The sequence below is a fragment of the Prionailurus viverrinus genome, chromosome B1 (genome assembly GCF_022837055.1).
Source record: "Prionailurus viverrinus isolate Anna chromosome B1, UM_Priviv_1.0, whole genome shotgun sequence".
Lineage (NCBI taxonomy): Eukaryota > Metazoa > Chordata > Mammalia > Carnivora > Felidae > Prionailurus > Prionailurus viverrinus.
Window position 1 is genome coordinate 150,081,745 of NC_062564.1, and position 27,005 is coordinate 150,108,749.

The following is a 27,005-nucleotide window of genomic DNA, read 5'->3' on the forward strand; positions in this document are numbered from 1 at the left end:
ATATATATAGAAAATACATACATACATACATACATACATACCAAAAGCAACAAAGATTAGAAAGGACCAGAGAACACCACCAGAAACTCCAACTCTACAAGCATCATAATGGCAATAAGTTCATATCTTTCAGTACTCACTCTAAACATCAATGGACTAAATGCTCAATCAAAAGATGTAGGGTAATAAAACGGTAAGAAAACAAGATCCATCTATATGCTGTTTACAAGAGACCCACCTTAGACCTAAAGACACCTTCACATTGAAAATAAGGGGATGGAGAACCATCTATCATGCTAATGGTCAATAAAAGAAAGCCGAAGATAGCCATACTTCTATCAGACAATCTAGACTTTAAAATAAAGACGGTATCAAGAGATGCAGAAGGGCATTATATCATAATCAAGGGCTCTATAACTAAGAAGACCTAACAACTGTAAACATTTATGCACCAAATCTGAGAGCACCCAAAGATATACATCAATTAATCACAAACATAAAGAAACTCATTAGTAATACCATAATAGTAGGAGACTTCAACACCCCACTCACAGCAATGGACAGATCATCTAATCAAAAAGTCAACAAGGAAACAATGACTTTGAATGACACACTGGACCAGATGGACTTAACAGATATATTCAGAACATTTCATCCTAAAGCAGCATAATATACATTCTTCTCCAGTGCACATGGAACGTTCTCCAGAATAGACCATGTACTGGGACATAAATCAGCCCTCAGCAAGCACAAAAAGATCGAGATCATACCATGCATATTTTCAGACCACAACACCCTGAAACTTGAAATCAACAACAAGAAAAAATTTGGAAAGGTAACAAACACTTGGAGACTAAAGAACATCCTTCTAAAGTATGAATGGGCCATCCAAGAAATTAAAGAGGAAATTAAAAAGTATATGGAAGCCAATGAAAATGATAACACCACAACCCAAAACCTCTGGGACGCAGTACAGGCGGTGATAAGAGAAAAGTATATAGCAATCCAGGCCTTCCTAAAGAAGGAAGAAAGATCTCAGATATACAACCTAACCTTACGCTTAAGGAGCTGCAAAAAGAACAGCAAATAAAACCCAAAACCAGCAGAACACATGAAATAATAAAGATTACAGCAGAAATTAATGCTATCAATACCAAAAAAATAGCAGAACCGATCAATGAAATGAGAAGCTGGTTCTTTGAAAGAATTAACAAAATTGGTAAACCACCTGCCAGTTTGATCAAAAAGAAAAAGAACCCAAATAAATAAAATCAAGAATGAAAAAGGAGAGATCACAACCAACACAGCAGAAATACAAACAATAATAACAGAATATTATGAGCAATTATATGTCAATACAATGGGCAAACTGGAAGAAATGGACAAATTCCTAGAAACAGATACACTACCAAAACTGAAACAGGAAGAAATAGAAAATTTGAACAGACCCATAACCAATAAGGAAATTGAATTAGTAATCAAAAATCTGCCAAAAAACAAGAGTGCAGGGCCAGATGGCTTTCCAGGGGAATTCTACCAAAGATTTAAGGAAGAGTTAACACCTATTCTCTTGAAGCTGTTCTAAAAAATAGAAATGGAAGGAAAAATTCCAAACTCTTGCTATAAGGCCAGCATTACCATGATTCCAAAAGGAGACAGAAACCCCCACTAAAAAGCACTAGAGATCAATTTCCCTGATGAACATGGATGCAAAAATACGCAACAAGATATTAGCCAACCGGATCCAACAATACATTAAAAAAATTATTCACCACGACCAAGTGGGATTTATACCTGGGATGCAGGGCTGGTTCAATATCCACAAAACAATTAAAGTGATTCATCACATCAATAAAAGAAAGGACAAAAACCATATGACCCTCTCAATAGATGCAGAGAAAGCGTTTGACAAAATACAGCATCCTTTCTTGATAAAAACCCTCAAGAAAGTAGGGACAGAAGGATCATACCTTGAGATCATAAAAGCCATATATGAACGACCCAACACTAATATCATCCTCAATGGGGAAAAACTGAGAGCTTTCCCCCTAAGGTTAGGAACAAGACAGTGATGTCTACTCTTGCCACTGTTATTCAACATGGTATTGGAAGTCTTAGCCTCTGCAATCAGACAACACAAAGAAATAAAGGGCATCCAAATCGGCCAGGAGGAGGTCAACCTTTCACTCTTCGCAGATGATATGATACTCTATATGGAAAACCCAAAAGATGCCACCAAAAAACTGCTAGAATTGATTCATGAATTCAGCAACGTTGCAGGATATAAAATCAATGCACAGAGATCAGTTGCATTCCTATTCACGAACAATGAAGCAACAGAAAGAGAAATCAAGGAATTGATCCCATTTACAGTTGCACCAAAACCCATAAAATACCTAGGAATAAATCTAACCAAAGGGGTGAAAAAGCTATACACTGAAAACTACAGAAAGCTTATGAAAGAAATTGAAGACACACACAAAAAAAGGAAAAAGATTCCATGCTCCTAGATAGGAAGAACAAACATTGTTAAAATGTCGATACTACCCAAAGCAATCTACATATTCAATGCAATCCCTATGAAAGTAACACCAGAATTCTTCACAGAGCTAGAACAAACAATCCTAAAATTTCTATGGAACCAGAAAAGACCCTGAATAGCCCAAGCAATCTTGAAAAAGAAAACCAAAGCAGGAGGCATCACAATCCCAGACTTCAAGCTATACTACAAAGCTGTAATCATCAAGAGAGTATGGTACTGGCACAAAAACAGACACTCAGACCAACGAAACAGAATAGAGAACCCAGAAATGGACCCAAAAAGGTATGGGCAACTAATCTTTGACAAAGCAGGAAAGAATATCCAGTGGAATAAAGACAGTCTCTTCAGCAAGTGGTGCTGGAAAACTGGACAGCGACATGCAGAAGAATGAACCTGGACCACTTTCTTACACCATACACAAAAATAAACTCAAAATGGATGAAAGACCTCAATGTAAGACAGGAAGCCATCAAAATCCTTGAGGAGAAAGCGGGCAAAAACCTCTTTGACCTTGGCCGCAGTAACTTCTTCCTCAACACGTCTCCGGAGGCAAGGGAAACAAAAGCAAAAATGAACTACTGGGACCTCATCAAAATAAAAACCTTCTGCACAGCCAAGGAAACAATCAGCAAAACTAAAAGGCAACTGACAGAATGGGAGAAGATATTTGCAAATGACATATCAGATAAAGGGTTAGTATCCAAAATCTATAAAGAACTCAACCCAAAATCTATAAACAACCTCAACACCGAAAAAACAAATAATCCAGTGAAGAAATGGGCAAAAGACATGAATAGCACTTCTCCAAAGAAGACATCCAGATGGCCAACTGACACATGAAAAAATGCTCAACATCACTCATCAGTGAAATACAAATCAAAATCACGATGAGATACCACCTCATACCTGTCAGAATGGCTAACATTAACATCTCAGGCAACAACAGATGTTGGTGAGGATGCTGAGAAAGAGGATCTCTTTTGCACTGCTGGTGGGAATGCAAAGTGGCATAGCCACTCTGGAAAACAGTATGGAGGTTTCTCAAAAAATTATAGAACTATCCTATGACCCAGCAATTGCACTACTATTTATCCAAGGGATACAGGGGTGCTGTTTCAAAGGGGCATATGCACCCCAAAGTTCACAGCAGCACTATCAACAATAGCCAAAGTATGCAAAGAGCCCAAATGTCCATCGATGGATGAATGGATAAAGAAGAGTTGGTATCTATCTATCTATCTATCTATCTATCTATCTATATACACACACACACACACACACACACATACACACATATATACATATATACACACATATATACACATATATACACATATATACATATATATACACACATATATACATATATATATACACATACAATGGAGTATTATTTGGCTCAAAATGAATGAAATCTTGCCATTTGCAACTGCATGGATGGAACTGGAGGGTATTATGCTAAGTGAAATTAGAGAAAGACAAAAATCATATGACTTCACTCATATGAGGACTTTAAGAAACTAAACAGATGAACATAAGGGAGGGGAAAAAATAATATAAAAACAGGAGGGGGAAAAAACAGAAAAGACTCTAAATATGGAGAACAAACAGGGTTACTGGAGGGGTTGCGGGAGGGGGGATGGGCTAAATGGGTAAGGGGCACTAAGGAATCTACTCTGAAATCACTGCTGCACTATATGCTAATTTGGATGTAAATTTTATTTTTTTTTCAACGTTTATTTATTTTTGGGACAGAGAGAGACAGAGCATGAATGGGGGAGGGGCAGAGAGAGAGGGAGACACAGAATCGGAAACAGGCTCCAGCCTCTGAGCCATCAGCCCAGAGCCTGACGCGGGGCTCGAACTCACGGACTGCGAGATCGTGACCTGGCTGAAGTCAGACGCTTAACCGACTGCGCCACCCAGGCGCCCCTTGGATGTAAATTTTAAAAAATAAAATTAGGGGCGCCTGGGTGGCGCAGTCGGTTAAGCGTCCGACTTCGGCTCAGGTCACGATCTCGCGGTCCGTGAGTTGGAGCCCCGCGTCGGGCTCTGTGCCGACAGCTCAGAGCCTGGAGCCTGTTTCGGATTCTGTGTCTCCCTCTATCTCTCTGACCCTCCCCTGTTCATGCTCTGTCTCTCTCTGTCTCAAAAATAAATAAACGTTAAAAAAAAAAAATTTTTTTTTAAATAAAATTAAAAAATATAAAAATACGGTTTTTTGTTGCAAAGTAACTACTATAATTGAGAAATAGTGTGTGAAAAGATTTCCCCCCACTCTAGTAGACATAATTTCAAGGCCCCCTCTATATTGCCTCATTCATGGTATAATACCCAACATTTTTTTCTCAGGCCTTTTTGCTTATATGGAAATGACAGGTACTTTGAAACATACTGGATGTTAGAGTTTGCTTACAGATTGTTGAGAAACTACATGAATATGAACTATCTCAATAAAAATGCAGATTATGTATAGAACACCGTATCTTAGGTGTTTTCTGTTTCAAGTAGAAGTACTTTCTCTTAGATTTTTCTTTTTACTTCGTAACATTTGTCATTGTCTTTCAGGTGGAAATGAGGTATAGTCAGCATTGTTGCAAATGCACCTACATTCCTGTATATATTATGCATTTGTGCATAATTAACCTCATTATAAACTAAAAGCCACATAAATAATGCAAACTGTCCCTGTGATAACTGTGCATATCATAATGTATCTAAGTGCTGGATGTAAATGTGGATAAAAGCATCAGTGAAACTGAAAATATTTTAATGTTTTCTGCTCTGCAACAACAATTTTCAAAGCTTTAATCACTTAGAAATTAAATACCAGAAAGGTAGGTATTTAATAATACCAGGTTTCCTCGGAGCCTTCTCTGGTAAGATAAGCTAGTATTTTATAGACCAATTTGGATGCCTTTAACATAACATAATTTCTAAAAGATCCAGTTTTATAAATCTAGAATAATGGTTAAATACAAGGCTTTACCAACAGTTTTGTTCAAATAAAAATAAAAGTGCAAACAGTCAAAATCTAAATTAACTGTAATTATTTTCTCCTAAGTGTTGTAACCCTTGTGGGAAACAGCATTTCTGGCAGTGTTCCCACAGGACTTGATATAAAGCAAACCTAAAGCACAAGCAAAATTGCTTTTATTTACATTGTCCTTGAGTTAAGCACCTATTCTTTATTAATAATTTGTGTTAAGGGAATTAAATTAAGTGTAATTTTATTCCACTGTATTTTAGCTTGATAAGTAATTTTTATAAGTTGACTACAGTGGCTTAAAAACATGGAATTTAAGTAAAATCTACACTGAAAATAATACCTGTAAACCACACCAAAAATAACAGAAAATGGGTTAGGTAGTATATTTGGTATACAAGGTAAAGTTTTAACAATATATTCATCATACAGTGTATAATGTTATTACCAAAAATCATTTTAACAATAAAATAATTTTATGTCACTTATAATTGCATTCAGAAATTAAAAATGTTTTTAATTGTGTAATTTTAAACATGTGTTTTGACTATATTAAAATGTAATAAATACAGTTTTATTCTAAAAAAATTGATCTTTGCAATTCTTAGACCATATAATCAGATACATAAACCTATGTCCAATCATACATGATCAAAGAATCCTCTTATTCACTTTAATTTTGCAGTTTCACATAAAGCAATATATATACATAGAGTTAGGAAAAGAGGCAAACATAAAGATACATTGAACAGAGTCACAAAAATCCCATTATACATTGCAAAAACTACAATACTATCCATGTGGTTGTTTCTTCAAGATCAATCCTAACAGCTTTCAAATGTCTAAGTTGTCCAAAAAAATTTAAACACAAAAACTCCACGCGGTTACACAGAATGACAGGATTGATGTAACTTTTTTCATCTTTATAATCTCTGTGTTAATACTGTTTATTTCAAATATACAGCTTACAGTCAGAATTTTGTAAGCAACATAGAGGTCAAAGACAAAAATCAAGTGATTATGAAGTTAATCTTGAAAATAACACAGGGAAGATGGGTCCATCTACATCAGGAACTGTGTAGGAGTTTTGATTTCCATATAGAATGCAGTATCTATTAAAGGATAAGTAATACAAATAAGTAATACAAATATTAAGATTTCTTATATTTTTAAAAGTATCTTTAGAACTTTTAAGTACATTTTTAAAAATATATGTTCTTAAAATCCAATAATATTCACAAAAATTACCAGATAATAATAAAAGTCACTCCAGGGACCTCTACTGGTGAAGCTTGACATTTATCCAGTTAGCAAAGAAGAAATGTTTACAGGGTCCAGATTCAAGATCACAAAGCTGAATCTGAAGCTGAGACACAATAAACTGAAAACTGGCACGGCAGATATTTCAAATTTCTCATTTTTTAGCATCCCAAAGATTCTGTACCTTTGGGTACTGCACCATGATACAACTCAGATGAATAATTTTAAAGTGAAGTCTGTGAAATGGGGGTTATATGAAGCCCTGACAAAGATAAGCATGAAGGAGGCCCACCGAATCTTCAACCCCATTGATCTCCAGAAGTATAATCCAAGTAGACATACGAGCAGGCTAGATTCTTTGTATCAGTAGTAGTAGCCCAGTCATAGTTAGAGGGAGTCATTCTGGTAGGCCATGTGTAAACCTTCATCTCTGCACCCATCACCAATCTGTCGAAAGAGCCATCAGACCAGCTCTAGAGTCATCAGTTATTTGGTGCCTCTCCTATGGTGGATATTTATTTTACCAATGCAAAACATATGGAAATGCAGTTTATTGGGTTTAATTGGCCATCTTTTTGTATGTTTTTTTTCTCTTCAGGTTTGTTGTTGTTTGCATGTACTGCACACATTGTCTACTGTGGTGTTTTTTTCTACTGACTCTTCTTTGGTGAAGACAAGCTGCAAAGGGTAAACTTATTATCTAAAAAATATAGAATTCTGGGGTCATGGATGACAGGGCCCAGAGTGGCAAAAAAACAAAGATTGATTATAACGATCAAAAATAAGATCATATAAACTAGCAACAATTAATTAGAAATACTAAGTCAGAGATGAACTTCGGAGCTATGACTGATCAATCATGAGGACATGCAGGTTTTGAGAGTCAGAATGGAATGAAATAAAAACTGGGGCAAGGGGACACCTGGGTCGCTCAGTTAATTTACTGTCTGACTCTGTTTTGGCTCAGGTCACAATCCCAGGGTTGTGTGATCAAGCACCACATCAGGGAGCTCCACGCACTGAGTGTGGAGCCTGCTTAAGATTCTCTCTCTCTCTCTCTCTCTCTCTCTCTCTCTCTCTCCCCCACTTGTACACTCAATCTCTCTCTCGCTTTCTTAAAAAAAAAAAAAAAAAATGAGGGCGGCTCGGTCTACTGAGTGTCCGACTTTGGCTCAGGTCATGATCTCATGGCTGAGTTCGAGCCCCACATCAGGCTCGCTGCTGTCAGTGCAGAGCCCACTTCAGATCCTCTGTCTGTCTTGCTCTGCCCTTCCCCCACTTGTGCTCTCTGTCTCTCAACAATAAATAAAACATTAAAAAAATTATTTAAAAAAATTTTTTAATTGAGGCAAAGACATTGAAATCAATCCCAGATGCTGCAATAAAATATAGGATAGGTGATCAATGCCAGGAGAACAATTAGAAACAAAAAAGCCTTCGAAGTACAACAGGTAACCATCAGAGCTCTAATGTAGGCAGTCAGCATGTAACACCTCTATTTTAATCAGTTTACTGTAAATTCCTAGAGCCTTTAGGTCTAGGGGGCTCTATCAGTCAAGGTTCAGTCAGGAAAACAGAAAATTCACTAATTCCATCTACAGCTGATCTTGTTCGCTCTTCTATTCATCCATTCAGTTCAGTTTCACTTCATATAATATTAAATTTCATATAATAAATGAATTTCTGATTTCTAGAATTTTGGAATGGTTATTTTATGTATCTTTCTCAACTCATTCCATTCTTATATTAACTTACCCTTTCATGTCTAAACACTTTTTTTCCTCTGTCTACAATCTTTAGGTGCAAATCATCCTATTTTGTATAGTTGTTATCTCATGTGGTTTTCATGAATTAATCTTCAATAGGTACTGATCTCTGCAAACACTGCACATGTCCTGGATTGTGAAAGCATCCATTCAGAATGTTTTTTTCTGACCTCCTTTGCTGCAGCTTAACGTGATCACCAATTTCATTATAATTTAACTTTTTTGGCCTGAAGTCACTGCACTCTACAGATAGTGTAAATTTTGATGCCTATTGTTAAGGCACTTACCTTTTAAAAAAATTTTTTTTAATTTTTTTTTTAATGTTTATTTATTTTTGAGACAGAGAGAGACACAGCATGAGCAGGGAAGGGGCAGAGAGAGAGACACAGAATGTGAACCAGGCTCCAGGCTCTGAGCTGTTAGCACAGAGCCTGACACGGGGCTCGAACTCACGAACTGTGAGATCTTGACCTGAGCCGAAGTCAGACGCTTAACCGACTGAGCCACCCAGGTGCCCCAAAGTTTTTTTTATTCTCCCCCAAAACCACTTTTTTATACTTCCTACAAGCATCTATTCATGGAATTTCCTTTTATTAAACCTAACAATCGGTGGATATCCTTTCGTGGTTTCAGACTTGGCTGTGTATGTTGTTCTATGTTGTCTTTTCTTCAGGATGTATATGCATGCAACTGAAGCAGAAGTGGAAAAGCGTGGAGTCCATTAAAATCAACTCAGTCCACTACACTGAATAGAACTCTTAATGTACATGTTTGGGGGAAGGGTATTCCTTTTAATCAATGATTTTTTAAAATTTTCTTGCACTATAGTCAAGAGTTGTTTTACATAGATACGTTAGAATTTGTTGAGGTTTTATCTGTGACCATGTCTAAGTTCAATTGTACAAAATTTTTCATCTGCAATTGAAAAGAATGTACATACTTCCTTTGAGCTACCGAATTCAACTGATGAATCTTGTTACTTGTTTTGCCAAAATACTCAACTTCCCGAGCGCCTGGGTGGTTCAGTAGGTTGAACATCTGACTCTATGTATCAGCTCAGGTCTTGATCTAGCAGTCAAAAGATCATGCTCCACGTTGGGCTCTGCACTAACAACATGGAGCCTGCTTGGGATTCTTTCTCTCCCTCACTCCCTGCCCCTGCCCCACCCCCCTCTCTCTCAAAATAAAAAAATGAACTTTTTTAAAAAAAATCAACTTTCAACTTTTGTTACAAAAACAATTTTCATACTAATTTATTGTTTGCTTGATTTACTGGTTTCCGAGGTATACTGAAATCTTACAATTTTTCTTATTTGTTAATTCTTAGTGAATTACTTCTATCCACAGAAATGTTTTTCTTTATTACATTTCATACTGTGCATCTTTTATTCTACTTTGATATTAACAGCATTACATTAATTTTCACTTAGTACTGGCTAAATACAGACACATATATAAAACAATTCAAGGTCATTCTGTATTAGTTATTTTCATTTTAAACAAAAATAAAAGGTGGATTAAACAATCTTTCTTAATAGATGAATTTACTTGATTCATACTTAAATTAATGTAAAAGTAATACATTAAATGAAAATGAAAGCAACTACATTAAAATACTAGTTTGCACTTATCTGTAACAATTTAACATTTAATTACCATGTTTTTTCTCACTGCATTCTCTTTTTCCTGCCTTTTTATTAGAATGATCAAAATGTTTCTATTCTCTTGAACTGCCAATAAAAGTTATACTGTACACATATTTTTCTCAACTCTAAGAAGGGCCTAGAAACAGTAACATCCCAACAACAATGAGCACACCTACAACCCAGATCTTAATTTCTGTATATTACTCCTCAAAAAGAGGAACCACGGCTTCCTGGACAAATGACTGATTTTAGTTCAAGGCAAGAAAAACTACAAGATGAGCATGAATCATCTTGAAGTACATTAAATGATGGGAACACATCAAAAGGGTAGTGAGCAACTGGAGAGGGCTCCAATGAATCAAATCTGGAATAATTTGAGCGTAAAAAATTAATAATGATAGTTTTGGATTAAACTCCATAGGATAAATCAAATATCCATAAACCTATACTGACAGACACAGAAATAAATAAATAAAGGAAAGGGGAAGCTCTTCCTTATGTTCTAATTCCAATTAATAATTAATGGATACTAAAAATAGAGGGCAAAAGTATGATGACAAACAGGGTATTTACACAGTTTCAAGGTATCTCCTCACAAAATACTTAACTTCAAAAGGAAAAATTGTAACTTTATAGTGCAGAAACCTGCAAACATCATCTTAATCAAGTGATCAGAGTTAATTTTACCATTAATGAGATACATTAACATCATATGAGTCATGAAAATCATAATGAAAAGAGCATATCACTTCTGTCATATTCTTGCCAAAAATGCACAACTGGAATTTAATCATAAAGAAACATCCAACAAACCTAAGCTGGAAGTCATTCTATACAATAACTGGCCAATAATTCATCAATAGTGTTAAAATTAAGAAAGATAAAAACAAAACAAAACAACAACAACAAACACCCCAAAGGATTATCTCAGATTAAAAGAGACTAAGGAGGTATGATAACTAAATGCAACATATGATCCAGGACTAGATACTGGTACAGGAAAAAATGTATATACATATCAGCTTCTAGACACTTACACTTGTGGTCCATACACTTCTACCCTCCTTAATCCCCCCCCTCCCCGCACTGACCACAAAAAATTTAAGAGTCCTTTTCTAAAGGAAATGAAATAAAGATGAAATAAAGTAACCAGAATCAATGTACCACATCCAAGTAAAGCCTTTTTCATTTTGACATTTATAGTACTTAGTAATGTCTAGTAATATACACATACTTAGCATAAAAGTCAACATCAGTCAAAAATAAAAATCTCAAATTAAAAAAAAAAAAAAACTAGCCAGTTAACAAGTCCTTCACTGGTGCAGAGATCCCTGTGAGTCAAAATGCATGCGCGCGCACGCGCGCGCGCACACACACACACACACACACACTCCCTCAGGACACAGTGAAAAAGGATAACTTTAAAAAGTGAAAGGTTAACTGTTTTAGCAAATATAGATATCCAAAATATTCATCCATATAAGTAATATACTGTAAAACAGAACAGAAAAAAGGGAGGACTCATATATTTCACACCTCTTATGCCCCACCTCGTATCTCTTCAGCCCATTTTTCTCCTCCAGTTTTTGCTGTAGCAAGGAGCTTCTGCACAGTTGTAACCTAACAGCATAGATCTCTCAGCTTCTGCACTATGACTTCTTTGGCACCACTGCATACTGCTGAAGAACCTCACCTAGCACTCACATGTATATAATTGCAGTATGTTCAGTAGGAGTGCTCGCCTATACTTCAGGTAGTCAGGTCCCGGCTGGATTAAGTCCCAATTGTTCACAGTGATGATCAGCTTGGTAATGTACTTTCCTCCTTTCTCTGGACTTTCCTGGTTTACCTTTTCCTGTTCCCTACTCCTGTAACCCTTGGGTTTCTTAAAATAAACTACTACATTCTGATCCTCATTTCAGGCTCTGTTTTCGAGGAGAACACAGACTGAGACAGTCTGTAACAGAACTGGAAATAAGAGCAGAGCCACAAAATAAGACTTGGGAATTGGACAATTAACTTGTAACTGGCAATAACAATCTCATTGCTGAGGACATGAGCAATAACTATAACATGAGTGATAACTTCTAGAATTCAATGAAATCAACAACTTATGATTCACACAGGGGAGTAAAGAATTGGGAGATGGTAAAGTACTGATTTATGGACAGTATGGACACAATGGTAATTAAATAATATATAGAGTGAAATGGCTTTTGTTTACAGTTTTCTATGCCTTGTAAAAAAAATGACAGCGTCAGTTTAAATAAACATCAAATCAAAACATGCTGTCAAAGTCAGAAGTTCTCATTGGCAGTGTTTAGACTCTTTTCTTCTGAAGCAGCAGAAAAGCAGGTTTAGAACTGCAAAGGTAGCAGAGCTACAAAAGAGACTCAACTCACAACTTCAACAGGCCTCCTGTGCGAGAGTCAGGGCCTAGATAGAAAAAGAATGAAACCCTGGGAGTCTTGGGGTGAGGGGAAAAAGCCTGAAAATCCTGAATCTCCCAGATTCTTCTGGGTTCTGCTTCTGGGGGTAGGTTGGTAGAGAAATTTCTATCAGGGGACACAGTAAGGTTTCCACTCACCTAAAGCTATGACTTGCTCATTTTGGACTCCTCGTATCAGTGGGACAATGGGCAAAGAAAATAGTTATTATTAGTGGGAACAACTAACTTTGACAATTACCCTGATCAGGATCACAGTTACATGGTAGGAAAAACAGATTTTTCCAAGACCCAGGAGATGTAGAGGAGTGCCTAAAATTCAGAGTGGTAGAAATCATTGCCTAATGATAACTCTTACAAGTTTACCTGCAGCAACCATGATCGAAGAATGCTAAGGTAACTTGGGGATGAAGGCTCATGTCATCCCATCAGACTAATAGTTCAGAACAGCCAAACTGCAGGCCCAGAGAGAAGGAAACAAGAAATTTGTAAAAGGGGAGGAGGATGATAGATACTTTATTATTCCTTCAGGGCCAGCTGCAGTAGCTAGGACCAAAGCCTGTTCTCACTAATTCCCTTTGGTAAAGGGGAATGAACTTGGCCACCATATTGAAAACACTGTAACTAACTGTACTCAATAGAGGGCACCAAGGGATATGAGCATTGCAAAATGTGGACTATAGTTATCACTCATTTTGCCCTACCTCACCTCTCCACTGCTTTCTACTCCCCAACCATCCTTCAGCCACTGCCATAGTCAAACCAACTTCCTTAAAGAGATAACCAGACACTAGCCAGCGGTCCTGAACAATCTTGCTTTCTGCCCCGGAGTTTCTCTGATGCGACTGTGGGACGTCTATGAGCAGCTATGTTGACCACATGCATCCAAATACGGCAGAGAGTTACTGGCACCTTACACCAACCTTGACAAATGGGGGACAAGAGCCAATAATACATTCTCTCCTTCCTCTACTATTTTTTAGGTGGCCTAATTAATCTAAGAAGCATTCTACATACCACCTGAAATGGTCCCAGGAGGATAGAAACCAACCCTCCACAGTACTGACCAGGCTGGTAACATACCCTGGTACTGGTTTTCCCTCCTTCTTTATGTCACTTTCCTTGTCCTACACTCCTATTTCATGGAATCAGTTCTAGAAACAAAACCCTAACATGCAAGTCCTTTTCTTAACTGCAGCTTTCTGGGGTAACTAAGCTAAGAGACACATTCTTATAAGAGAAAAAAACACAGTGGCTGAAATTGAAATAGGTGAAAACAAAAGGTATGTTGGAACATAATATAAGGAAATCTCTTAGAATATATAAACAAAAAACAAAGATGACAGAAAATGTGAGAAATGAGATAAAGTGAGTTATTAATAAAGTAGAGGTCCAACTAAGATCAAATGAAGAAAAAAAGAACTGAGAAAATAAAAAGCAGCAAATTATTAGCAAACCAATGCAATGAAGTTTCCCAGAACACAGACATGCATGTAATCTTCAAAAAGAAACAGCCAATGGAGAGCCAAGCTGGATGCATAAAATATTCATTACTACGACATTTTAAACGAGGATAAATGGAAGATCCTAAAAGATTTGAGAGGAGGAAAATTTTGATGACCAGCAAAGGAATAGGAATTACACTGCCATCAGCATATCATCAGCAACAAGAAATGCAAGAGGACAACATAACAATGTCTTTATATTCCAGAAGGAAATGGATTTTTAATATAGAATTTTACATCTCTCCAAATTAACTATCAAGTATTCAGAAAATAATATAATTTGAAATATCTTAGGAGTTACACTCATATCTTTCCGATGTCCGTCAGGATATACTAGGTTATGCTGCAATAATCACTCAAAACTCTTCCAGGCTTAAAACAATAAAGGTGTATTTCTCTCTCATGTTATATGTCCACTGCAGTTACATTGAGAGTTCTGTGTCAAATAACCCTCATTCTAGAAACCAGACTGACAGAACTGCCACTATCTGGAACACTTCTAGTGACTCTCAGACAGGAAAAGAGGCTTTTCACTGAAAAGTTAAACTTGAAAGCAAGTTAACTTTTAGGCAGCAGAACTATACAAACCTACAGTGTGCCTAGAAGTTGGGTGGTATGTGCAGGGGAGAAAAATACATGCTATACAGCACTAATGACTATTATACTTTCTCAGGCAGTTATGTGAATTTACTTCAATAAAACAAAACTCTAAACCAAGGAACAAAAAAGAAACTGGAGGGGCGCCTGGGTGGCGCAGTCGGTTAAGCGTCCGACTTCAGCCAGGTCACGATCTCACGGTCCGTGAGTTCGAGCCCTGCGTCAGGCTCTGGGCTGATGGCTCAGAGCCTGGAGCCTGTTTCCGATTCTGTGTCTCCCTCTCTCTCTGCCCCTCCCCCATTCATGCTCTGTCTCTCTCTGTCCCAAAAATGAATAAACGTTGAAAAAAAAAAAAAAATTAAAAAAAAAAAAAAAAAAAAAAGAAACAGTGGACTCACAGGGGAACTGCTGTGCCAAGTGTAGGCACCATCAAGTTGGAAAAGGATGACACATGGCTCGCAGAAGACTTAGTTAAAAATGAGTGAGTGAAAAAGACGACTGAGAAACTGGAAAAAAGTGAGGACATGATGATGAAAATTATGGGGTGGGGGTGCTGAGGAGGAGGAGGAAGAAAAGAGGTGAAGAAAGAGGAAAAAGGAAGAAGGGAGAAAGATGGGGGTGGGGAAAGAAAATAAATCCAATTAAAATTTACCCTAGGAATATTAACCATTCAGTAGCATGGGTGTCACAACATGGAACATGTAAAGAAGTTAAACGGTATTATTTGGCTTTGGAGTAATAGTTGCAATAAAGAAAGCAAAGAAAACTGTATTTATTGACTGTTAAGAATCAAACTATAAAGACAGAAACTTTATGCTTACAAAGCAATACAAATGTCACTAACCTTGAAAATGTAAAAGCAGCAGTGTATTTCAGAGTAGTTAGGTAAAGGCAGGAGGTTAATGGAGGTAGAGAGGTAGGTGGAAGGATAGAAGAACCAATGTCCTGATCTTAAAAATGAAGAGACAAGTGACGCTGTCTCTTAAAAAAAAAAACAAAAAACAAAACAAAACAGTGGTTGCAGTTTCTCAGTGGAAAAATGAGACTAAAAAACTGGAAGGATTTGAAAGGAAGTAAAAAGTTTTACAAGGATTAGGTAAATTTATTCAACACACATACATTATCTAAACTTTGGAAGTCTTCTTGTTTTTCTTTTTAAGTTTGTTTATTTTGAAAGAGTGCCCCAGTGAGCAAGCAAGGGAGGGGCAGAGAGAGCGAATCCCAAGCAGGCTCCGCACTGTCAGCGCATCCAGAGCTGGACTTAGGGCCTGAACCCATGAACCGAGAGGTCATGACTTGAGCTGAAACCAAGAGCCAGACATTTAACCGACTTAGCCACCCAGGCACCCCTAAACTTTATAAATCTTCAAAGAGCTACATACCATTATCTAGAGATGTGATAACCATCAGTAGAAACCAAAACTGAAATGGTTAAATAAGGCAGATTGTCAGAAGATACTTCTTTTTCTTTTTTTTAATGTTTTTTTTTTTTTTTTTTTTTTTTTATGTTTTTGAGAAAGAGAGTGAGCGGGAGAAGGGCGAGGAGAGAGGGAGACACAAAATCCGAAGCAGGTTCCAGGCTCTAAGCTGTCAGCACAGAGCCCCATGCGGGGTTCAAACCCACGAACCATGAGATCACAACCTGAGCTGAAGTCAGGCTTAGCCAACTGAGCCACCCAGATGCCCCACTTCTTTTTCAATAAGCCCATATATACCATTTGATCTATCTAATCACAATTATAAATTCCCAGGATTTTGCTAAGTTGTGTTTATTTTTTTCCTTTCCCCAGTGAAATATTATCCTTGAAGTACTGGACAAGAATGTTTAGTTGTTAATCTGAACTATTCACTATGGTACTGGAAGTCCTAGCCAATAAGAAAATAATGTAAAAAAATAAATAAAATTTGGAACACAGGAGGAGAATTTGTCATCATTTGTGAGCAATGTGGTATTGAAGAAAATCAAACACAACAAATAAAAAATTATCACAGATTATTTTAAATTCTCTAGGATAACCAAATATAAGATCAGTATTAAAAATCTAAATATTTCCTGAGAAAAAAAATCAATCATAAGGTATTGTAGAATTTGCCACAATAAACAGAAACACAAAATAAAGGATGATTTCTCAATGATAAATCATGTTGGAACAATTATGCAGTGAGATCTCAATACCATATTCTCACAAAAACAAATTTCAAATTGAATATTACATCTTTAAATGCAAAAAACAAAAAAAAACAAAACTTTAAAATTTAAAAATATGTAAAAAAAACTTGAGATGAAAGCAGTAGAAAATCAAGAACTCATAAATAAACTACTTACATATTTAACTATATGAAAGATTTTAAACATTTATATGAAGGAAGATACCATAAACAAACAGAAAGCCTATCATTGGTAGAGAATACATACCACAAACCATTAATATTCATGTGTATTATTCATATGCATAAAGCAAAATAAAAAAGTAAACTCATAAATATATGAGCAGAGACTGCAAAAAGACAATTGCCACAAAAAGAAATATAAACGGTTAAATGAATTATGAAAAGATGCTCAAACTTATAAATAATTACAGAAATACAAATTAATACAAAAATGAAAATAGCGTTTTTCTCTTATTAGAATGGCAGGAATTTAATGGCTCTATATTTTCCAGTACTGATAAGAAAATATAGTAAATGGGCAAGTCTCAGAGACTGTGTAAACTGTACAACTATTTGGAGAATGACTTGACAATACCTACGAAAATGTAAAATGACCAAATTGTATCATTCAGTATTTTATGAAAAATAGTATAAGTGTTAAAATATATGTGCAAGAATATCCATTACAGCACAGATGCAATAGCAACATTTAGAAGTTCTCTGCCCAAGGATAAGTAAATAGATAAAGACATTTTGGTTCATCTATACACTAGAAAATATGAAGCTACTAAAAAGAAAAAGGGATGGCTGGGTGGCTCAGTCAGTTGAGCGTCTGACTTCTGATTTCAGCTCGGTCATGATCCCAGGGTAGTAGGATCAAGTCCTGAGTCGGACGCCATGCTGAGCATGGCCCCTGCTTAGGATTCTGTCTCTCTCTTTTCCCCTCTCCCCCACTCACTCCTCTCTCATTTTCTAAAATAAAATTTAAAAAAAAAATTTTTTTTTAAAGAAAAAAGGCAGTCAATATGCACTAACTCAGAAGTATGTTCATGATATACTGTTGAGTGCAAAGAAGCTATCTACAGAAGTATTTATTATTCTCTGACACAATAATCTTAAAACATAAGTATACAGATGATTACAGAAATATAGGGGAAAAAAGCCTGGAATAATAAATAACAAACTGATAACACACTACCCATGGAAATGAGATTCGACTGGAAAGTGAGACTCCCATTTTATGTATTTTAATTTAGTATTTGTTCAAGGGTCATGCACTACTCTTGTAATTTCAAGAGATAATTACAGTACTTTTTCTACAGTTATTACTTTACATAAAAAAACCATTCCCAGCAAATAATTCCTGGCAATCTAGCTCTAACATAGCTTTTGAATACACTTTCAACTATAGTCCTCTCTCATGTTCCAACACTCCACCTTACATGTAGCATTTCTAAATCTCACCCATTTTCCCCAAACAATCCTGCTTCATCATTTGAATTTGTACTCATATTCTTCTTGCTTATATACTTTATCTCCATATAAGATTTAATCTCGGGGCGCCTGGGTGGCTCAGTCAGTTGAATGTCCGACTTTGGCTCAGGTCATGATATCACCATTGGTAAGTTCGAGCCCCCGGTCAGACTCTGTGCTGACAGCCCAGAACCTGGAGGCTGCTTTGGATTCTGTGTCTCCCTCTCTCTCTGCTCCTCCCCCGCTCATGCTGTCTCTCTCTCTCAAAAATGAATAAACATTAAAAAAAAAATTAAAAAAAAAAAAAGATTTAATCTCCTTGAGGGCAGAGATTGTCCTTTTATCTCCCAAAGTGTCCCACTGAAAATGTTTAATATGTTGTTAAATTGAATTAATGTAAATTTACAGATATGCTATACTGAACATACTTTGAAAATCTGCACTAGTTCATATTTGTTCACCATTTTTTAAGGGAAGCTCTAAGAAAACTAGATAGAAGTGTTTTTATAGGAGATAGTTCAAGACAGTTACACAGAAAAGATCCTGAATTTGCCTCCTCCCACAGACAAACCAAGTCTACGGCTACGTATGTAATAATTTCCTCCGAGAAAGACCTGAAAACTACCTGAGTAACTCCTTCACATTGGGCAAATGAGAAAGAAGCGACATTAAGGCAGAGTGCAGAGCCTAAGACCCAAGCTCGCCATAAGCCCCACCCCCAGTGCAGTGAACCACAACTGGGAGGGAATGCACAACCCTGAAGCTTCTTCCTGAGAAGCAAAGGGTTAGTCCCCCAAATTAGACACACCAACTTTTAAGACCCCCAAAACATATGCCTTGAAAGCTAATGGGACTCCCATCCACAAGCCTCAAAGGACTGTAACGAACTAGAAACGGCTCTTAAAGGACTTATGTGCAGACTCACTCACCACAGGGCCTAGCGCAGAAACAGCCACAAAGCACAGAAGCAGCCATCTGAGAAAAGGTACCAGACCTTATGTGGAAGAAATTCATTTGCTGACCTTAAAAGCACTGGCCAGAAGGGCAGGGGCTTTTGGGGATCTCTCAGGGGATGGAGTCTGCTGGGATCCACTTTTGACATTTTCCTCCCTCTCTTCTTGTCATCTTCACACTCTCCCTCTACCACTCCCCAGAGTGCCAGTATCTCCCAGAGGGAAGTTTTTACATTCATCTGGTGCCCCGGTTTTTACATCTGTTTTTACATCTGATTTTACAGCTGCAATTCAGGTGAAACCCCTGGCTCACTTGGCCCTGGGAGGCCTGTGGGGCTTGCATTCCTGGGTACCATGGGACTAAAATAACTGGGAAGGTGGTTGTTAGCAGATTCCAGTCCCCATAGTACTGCACAGATAGCAGACAGAAAGACATCTGTGGAGTTTCTGAGAAAGAAGCCTATGTACATAGGAGCTTTTGCCTGAGGACTAGGCTTCTGGTCTGGCACACTTCTAGAGGCCTATGGAGATGTTCTCAGGGTACTGTTAAAACTAATAAATTCAGTGAAGAGTATACAAAATCAATATAAAAAAAATCTGTTGCATTTATATACACTAATAATGAACTACCAGAAAGAGAAATTAAGAAAACAATCGCATTTATAATGCATCAAACAGAATAAAATACCTAGCAATAAATTTAACCAAGGAAATGAAAGAGCAGTGTACTGAACACTATAGACACTGCTGAAAGAAACTGAAGATCCAAATAAATGGGAAAGATATTCTGTACTCACAGATGGGAACTGTTAAAATGTCCACACTACCCAAAGCAATGCATAGACTCAATGCAATTCTTATCAAAATTACAATGACATTTATCACAGAAATAGAAAAATAATCATAAAATTTATATGGAAACACAAAAGACCCTGAACAGTCAAAGCAATCTTGAGAAACAATAACAAACCTGGAGGCATCAACTCCCTGATTTCAAACTACATTACAAAGCTATAATAATTAAAATTGTAAGGTACTGGCATTAAAAAAAACAAAAACAAACAAACACAGAATAATGGAACACAATCCAGAATTCAGAAATAAACCCATGCATATACGGTCAATATATTTACAACAGAGAAGCCAAGAATACACAATGAGGAAAGAACAGTCTCTTCAATAAATGATGCTGGGGAAACTGGACAGCCACATATAAAAGAATGAAACTAAAATCACTATTTTACATCATAACACAAGTTAAGTCAAAATGGATTAAAGACCTGAACTTAAGACCTGAAACGATAGAACTCCTAAAAGAAAACACAGGTGGCAAGCTCCTTGACATTGGTCTTGGTGATTTTTTGATAGGACTCTAAAAGGAAAGGCAACAAAAGCAAAAATAAACAAGTGGGACTATACCAAAGTAAAAAGCCTCTGCACAGAAAGGAAACCACCAACAAAATGCAAAGTCAACATACAGAATAGTAGAAAGTATCTCTACGTACAGAAAGTAGAAAGAACTCATGTATCTGATAAAGGGCTAATATCCAAATAAAGAATTCATACAGAGCTCCTGGATGGCCAGTTGGTTGAGGGTCTGACTCTTGACATTGACTTAGGTTATCATCTCAGTGTCCCAGGGTTGAGCCCTACATTGGGCGCCATGCTGAGCCATGGAACCAGACCGCTTGGGATTCTCTCTCCCGCTGCCCCTCTCCCCTGATCACACTTTCTCTCTCCAAAAAACCAAACAAAACAACAAAAACAAAAACAATCTAATTTAAAAATGGGCAAAAGATCTGAACAGACATTTTCCCAAAAAAGGCATACAGGTAGGCAACAGGTACATGAAAAAGTACTAACATCACTAATGATCAGAACCACAAGGTATTAGTCACGCCTGTTAGAATGACTATTATCAAAAAAGACAAGCAATAGTAAGTGTTGGTTAGGATATGGAGAAAAAGGAACCCTTGTGACTGTTGGTGGGAATGTAAATTGGTTATAGCCATTGCGGAAAACAGTGTAGAGGTTCCTCAAAAAATTATATAGCTACCATGTGACCCAGCAATTCCACTACTGGGTATCTATCCTAATAAAACGAAAATACCAGTTCAAAGATATATATATGCATCCCCATTTTCGCTGAAGCATTATTCACAATAGTCAAGATATGGAAACAACCCAAGTATCAATCAAAGATAAACAGATGAAGATATGATATATACACACAAAAAGGACTACTACTCAGCCATAAAAGGAATATTTATCTTGTCATTTGCAACAACATGGAGAAACCTTGAATGTATTATGCTAAGTGAAACAAGTCTAACAGAAAAGAACAAATACCATAGGATTTCATTTATATGTGGAATCTAAAAAAACAATCAAACAAAACCTAGACTCACAGATGCAGGAAACAGACTGGTGGCTGCCAGAGGTGAAGGGGGTGAAGGTGGGAGATGACAGGGGTGAAGGCGATTAAGAAGTACAAAAAACAATGTCCAACTCTTGACTCCGGCTCAGGTCATGATCTCATGGTTCATGGGTTCAAGCCCTAAAACTGGCTCCTTGAAGAGCCGGCTTGAGATTTGGTGCAGACCCTGCTTGAGATTCTCTCTCTCTCTCGTGCCTCTGCCCCTCTCTCTCAAAATAAATAAAAAATAAACTTAAAAACAAAAGAAGTACAAAGGTCCAGTTATAAAAGTAGTCATGGAGATACAGTGTATAGCATGGGGAATATAGTTACTAACAATGTATTAACTTTGTAAAGTGCCAGTGACTAGACTTTGGTGGTAACCATTTCGCAATACACACAAATGACAAATCACTATGTTGTACACTTGAAACTAATATATGTCAATTTACCTCAATAAATTTTTAAAAATATGATTGTGGGCTACTGAGTTAAAACAATGAGGCTCAAAGCCTGACTTTACTGCATGCTGGCAATAAAGTCTGAGGCACCTACCAGAGATGATGTGAGAATTAAATGTGACATCATAAAAGCTCTCTTTTGCTTTTCCTCCTTTACCTTATTTTTTACTATGCAACTCCAATGTGCTCTGAGCACCTTTCTGCCCCCATCCACGCTTGAGTCTCATGAATCCAGTCGTAAAACCTATCCCTGTGTGATTTCTAGACGAGCAGAAATGTACTTTAACAAAATCTATTTGTCCCTATTAATCCTGCACCCTCACCCTCTACTTTATTCAGATGATCTCTTCCCAAATAGTTTTTGTTTCTGTAAGTCTCTGATCATGTTTAAAGGATCTTTAGGGGGCGCCTGGGTGGCTCAGTCGGTTGAGCATCCGACTTCGGCTCAGGTCATGATCTTGAGGTCCGCGAGTTCAAGCCCCGCATCAGTATCTGTGCTGACAGCTCAGAGCCTGGAGCTTGCTTCTGATTCTGTGTCTCCCTCTCCCTGCCCCTCCCCCGCTCATGCTCTGTCTCTGTCAAAAATAAACTTTAAAAATAAAAAATTAAAAAATAAAAAATAAAGGATCTTTAGGTCAAGGTCCAGTGGAAAAAAAAAAAAAATTCCTCAAAGATTAAAGAAAGTTCTATTCTATGGGGGGCCTGGGTGGCACAGTCGGTAAACTGTCCGACTTCAGCTCAGGTCATGATCTCACGGTTCCTAAGTTCGACCTCCACATCAGGATCTCTGTCAGCGCACAGCCTGCTTCAGATCTTCTGTCTTCCTCTCTCTCTCACTGCCCCCCTCCCGCTCGCAAACACTCTCTCTCAAAAATAAACAAACATTAAAAAAAAAAAGTTCTATTCTATAACGCAAGATATTTCTGGCTTTGTCTTCTTGTTTGTTGGATTTATCTTAAACCAGTTTCCTGAAGCTGACAAAATAGTTCTAACAACTTCAGGCTTGTCACATAATTTAGTCCCCTAAGGTGAAAAAGTATCTATTCTACTGTCTCTTTCCTAAGAGCAAGTAAATCTCTTTTCCAGAAATCCTCAGAAAAACTCTCATAGCATTCATTGGCATATGTATGGTAAACTGCTCAGTTCTAAACCAAGTCTTGGGGAAAAGGAATGCCATGCCCAGACTGATTTAGGAGTTCCTGTGGGAAAAAACGAATACAAGGCAGAGCCAGTTATTTCTGAACCACATGGGTTATGGGGGGGGGGGGGGGGGGGAGGGATACTTCAGTGATAGTTCAAGAACTGTTAGGATAACAGAGCCATACAGGAAACAGTAACGTTCACCATAACCATTATTTAAAATTTATTAATAAAAGGAGTCAGTGGAATCCGTTCTCAAACTCTTCAACTGTGTGTCCTCATGGCAGTGGTAACAGACACCTGCTATACTAAAGGTAATGAATGTTTCTAAAGATGTCTGCTTGCAAAGTATGAGAATAGCCTACTTTTGCATGAGGTTTTCTACACAGGACATGGGTGTGATTTTGAAATAAGATATGACAAAAATGGGATTTAATCATACCCAAAATCCCCCAAAGAAAGTCTGTATAAAGTACATATTTTATATGCATTTAAAGTTTGAAAACACACACACAAAAAAAAAACCACATTAAGTATTGTGAGCTGAAAATTAATCCCAGTAACATTCTATCTCCACAGATCTCAGTTAAAAACTCTCTCAAGTTAAACAGACAAAAAATACTTCATCTAGAGAATGTTCCCATAAAAACCACTTAAGTCTTAATTTGTACCACGATTCTCATACACTTCTGAAATACCACCACAAATGAACTGGGAGGTAGGCATGTTTGCATTCTATAAGCCAGTTATGTGCCAAGTGATCCAATATTTCCAGCCAAAAACTAAGCTTACATTTCAAATCAGAGTCCCCTGGAAACTTTGAGAGGCTAACTGTAGCCTCCTGTGTTCTGGCCATATAATTTAAAAATAAAGTTCCTTTCAGTGGCATCAGTGGAAGTCAAATCTAGAACAATAATTTACTGACCTGTTACACCCTGAGTACCGTTAGTAGGATTGAACAGTCTTTCAGATGCCACACAAGAGACAGAAAAAACTGAAAGGGAAACACAAAATGTAAGATTTAGGGTCACGGAAAGAGGCAAAAATATTAGATGACCTGTATTACTATAAATTAAACTCGTAAGATTCCTATCCCCACTACAATGAACTTGAGGTCTGAAAGTTTGCCCCTCCCCTCAAAAAAATAAAATTTTCCCCCCATAGTATCATATGCCTCATTTTTAATTTGTGTATCAAATTGCGTTAGGCATTTTCTATCCAAACCAACAATTCTAAAATTCAGGACAAAATGACTTACGTGTCACCCTTACCTTGAGGTCGGGGAACTCTAGCAAAGTCAGTGAAATGCTGGCAACAATTCTCATTTCCTTCTTTGTATTCCATACATCCGACATCCCTTGGGATCATTTACAATAGTATGGCAAAGCAGAATCTATGTCCTTCAGAAGAGTGACCAATGCATTCTACAGCAGGAAAAGAGATATCCAGGAAAAGGAAGCTATGCCTATGACAAAATACTCTCAGTGAGTGAAAAGTGAAGACATTCAGATGTTAGTTCTGTATGAGATCACACATTAAGTTTTATCAGATATGTTACTCTGTCCACCATTTGGAAGCCATCCTTCCTGACAGAATTCCTCTGGAGCTGACCATTATCATCTCCTGCCTCTTTTGCCTCCCACACTGGTTGGTCAAAGAACCCCACTTCCCTGGACAAACATTAGGTCAGAGCTGGCCCCATGAAACTAGCATGGCTATTCAGAGTCCTTTTGAGGAAATGCTATAGAAACATAGTGGAAAACTGCTCTCTTTCTGACATTGAGAAGTATATGGATAATGGAAGCCTGGAGATGGTGATGGACATTTATAGAACACTTAAGACTATGACTGGGGCACTTAGGTGGCTCAGTCAGTTAAGCACCCAACTCTTGATTTCTGCTCAGGTCATGATCTCACAGTTCATGAATTCAAGCCCTGTGTCAGGATGTGTGCTGACAGGGCAGAGCCTGCATAGGATTCTCTCTCTCCCTCTCTCTCTCTGTCCCTCCTCCACTTGTACTGTCTTCCAAAATAAACTAAAAAAACTTTTTAAAAAAAAGACTAAGAATAAAGCATAGAGGGAAAGCAAAACCAAGAGAAGTGATACACCTGAATTCACACTCTTGAACTTTTGCTCTAGCCAATAAAATCCCAGACTGATTTTTAAACTTTGAATAACTGAAATTTCTTTTACTTGAACCTATGTTATATGTTACTGATTAGAGATTTTTAGAATTAACATCGTACACAGAAGAAACCATGCCTCTCCCAGTAAGAAAAATGATCATGTCTTCAACTATTTACTATTATGACTCCTTTGCAGAGGGGAAAAATTATAACGCAATCTTTCACACTATGTTCCTGTCAGTTTTTTCATCCAAACAAAAAAAAATTAGAAATCAATTCTTGTGAAGATTAAATGAGTTAACGTAAGTATACAGAATGCCTAATAATTAGTAAGAACTCAATAAATGTTAATTTTTTAGAATAAATTAACTGGATAGCAAGCTTATAAAGCATAGGTTAACATCTAAGTGACTACACACTCCAGAAATAACTTCTCCATAGTAAGAAAGCTTTAAGAAAATGTTTAATATCCTTAGGAGAACCTAGCACCCTGGTTTTAAACATGTATTAATTTATGTTCTCTTTCTTTCCAAAACAGATGAGGTGACTTCTTTGGAAAGACCAAATTAGATACAATATGGATGGACACTTGCTCCATCAACTGCTACCTTTGTACTCTTGGGCAAGTTTAATCTCTCTGGGCCTGTCTCCCCATCTATAAAAACAGTAAGTGAGATGTTACAGAAGGATGAAATAAGTAACGGAAGCACAAAGTGCCTTTTTACACTAAGCACTCGATGATTTACAATTTATTACTATTATTTCAGGAAAATTACTTTAGTATTACCTAATTTTGCATAACTGGTTATTTCTTAAAATAACATTTTTGGTGATTCCTCTAAATCTTAGAAATTTTCAGTTTAATTTTTTTTTTTTTTTTCAACATTTATCTTTGGGACAGAGAGAGACAGAGCATGAACGGGGGAGGGGCAGAGAGAGAGGGAGACACAGAATCGGAAACAGGCTCCAGGCTCTGAGCCATCAGCCCAGAGCCTGACGCAGGGCTCGAACTCACGGACCGCGAGATCGTGAACTGGCTGAAGTCAGACGCTTAACCGACTGCGCCACCCAGGCGCCCCAGAAATTTTCAGTTTAAAACTTGAAGAAAACCATTAGCTATTAACTTCTGTACCTTATTGATGAATACCAACAAATGTCAGTTATATTATCAACTGTTTTAAGTCCAATTAAAGGCAATGCTGCAACCAGAACCCAGGTTTCCTAACCTCCCCCCCCAAACCCCAGGTAAATGTTCTTTCTTCTCTACTACACTGCACATAATTAAAATAAATCCTTAGGCTTTATTTCTGAAACAGGTAAATAAAACTACTAATTATGAATGCATGGAAAAAACATTCCAAATGCCAGGGAGAACATAATACAGTGAACACAAAAGCAGTATCCTGGTAGCTTTAAACATCTTTCAAGAGTGAAATTCCTGCATTCCCCTTTTTAGGCCAATACAGATTAAGTTTCTGTAAAACTGTGATCATGATTTGGTACACAGTGCAACAGTAAATGCAACACTATGTAAAA

At 37.2% G+C, this 27,005-nt stretch overlaps 1 long non-coding RNA gene across 1 annotated transcript; it reads right to left on the bottom strand.

The window, feature by feature from the left end:
* Window positions 1-6,459: 6,459 nt before the first annotated feature.
* Window positions 6,460-25,274, bottom strand: LOC125164242 (uncharacterized). The gene is made up of 3 exons (XR_007151693.1): window positions 24,614-25,274; window positions 24,268-24,336; window positions 6,460-6,640 (listed from the first exon to the last, which is right to left on the bottom strand). It is a non-coding gene; the product is annotated as an uncharacterized LOC125164242 (long non-coding RNA).
* Between the last annotated feature and the right edge of the window lie 1,731 nt (window positions 25,275-27,005).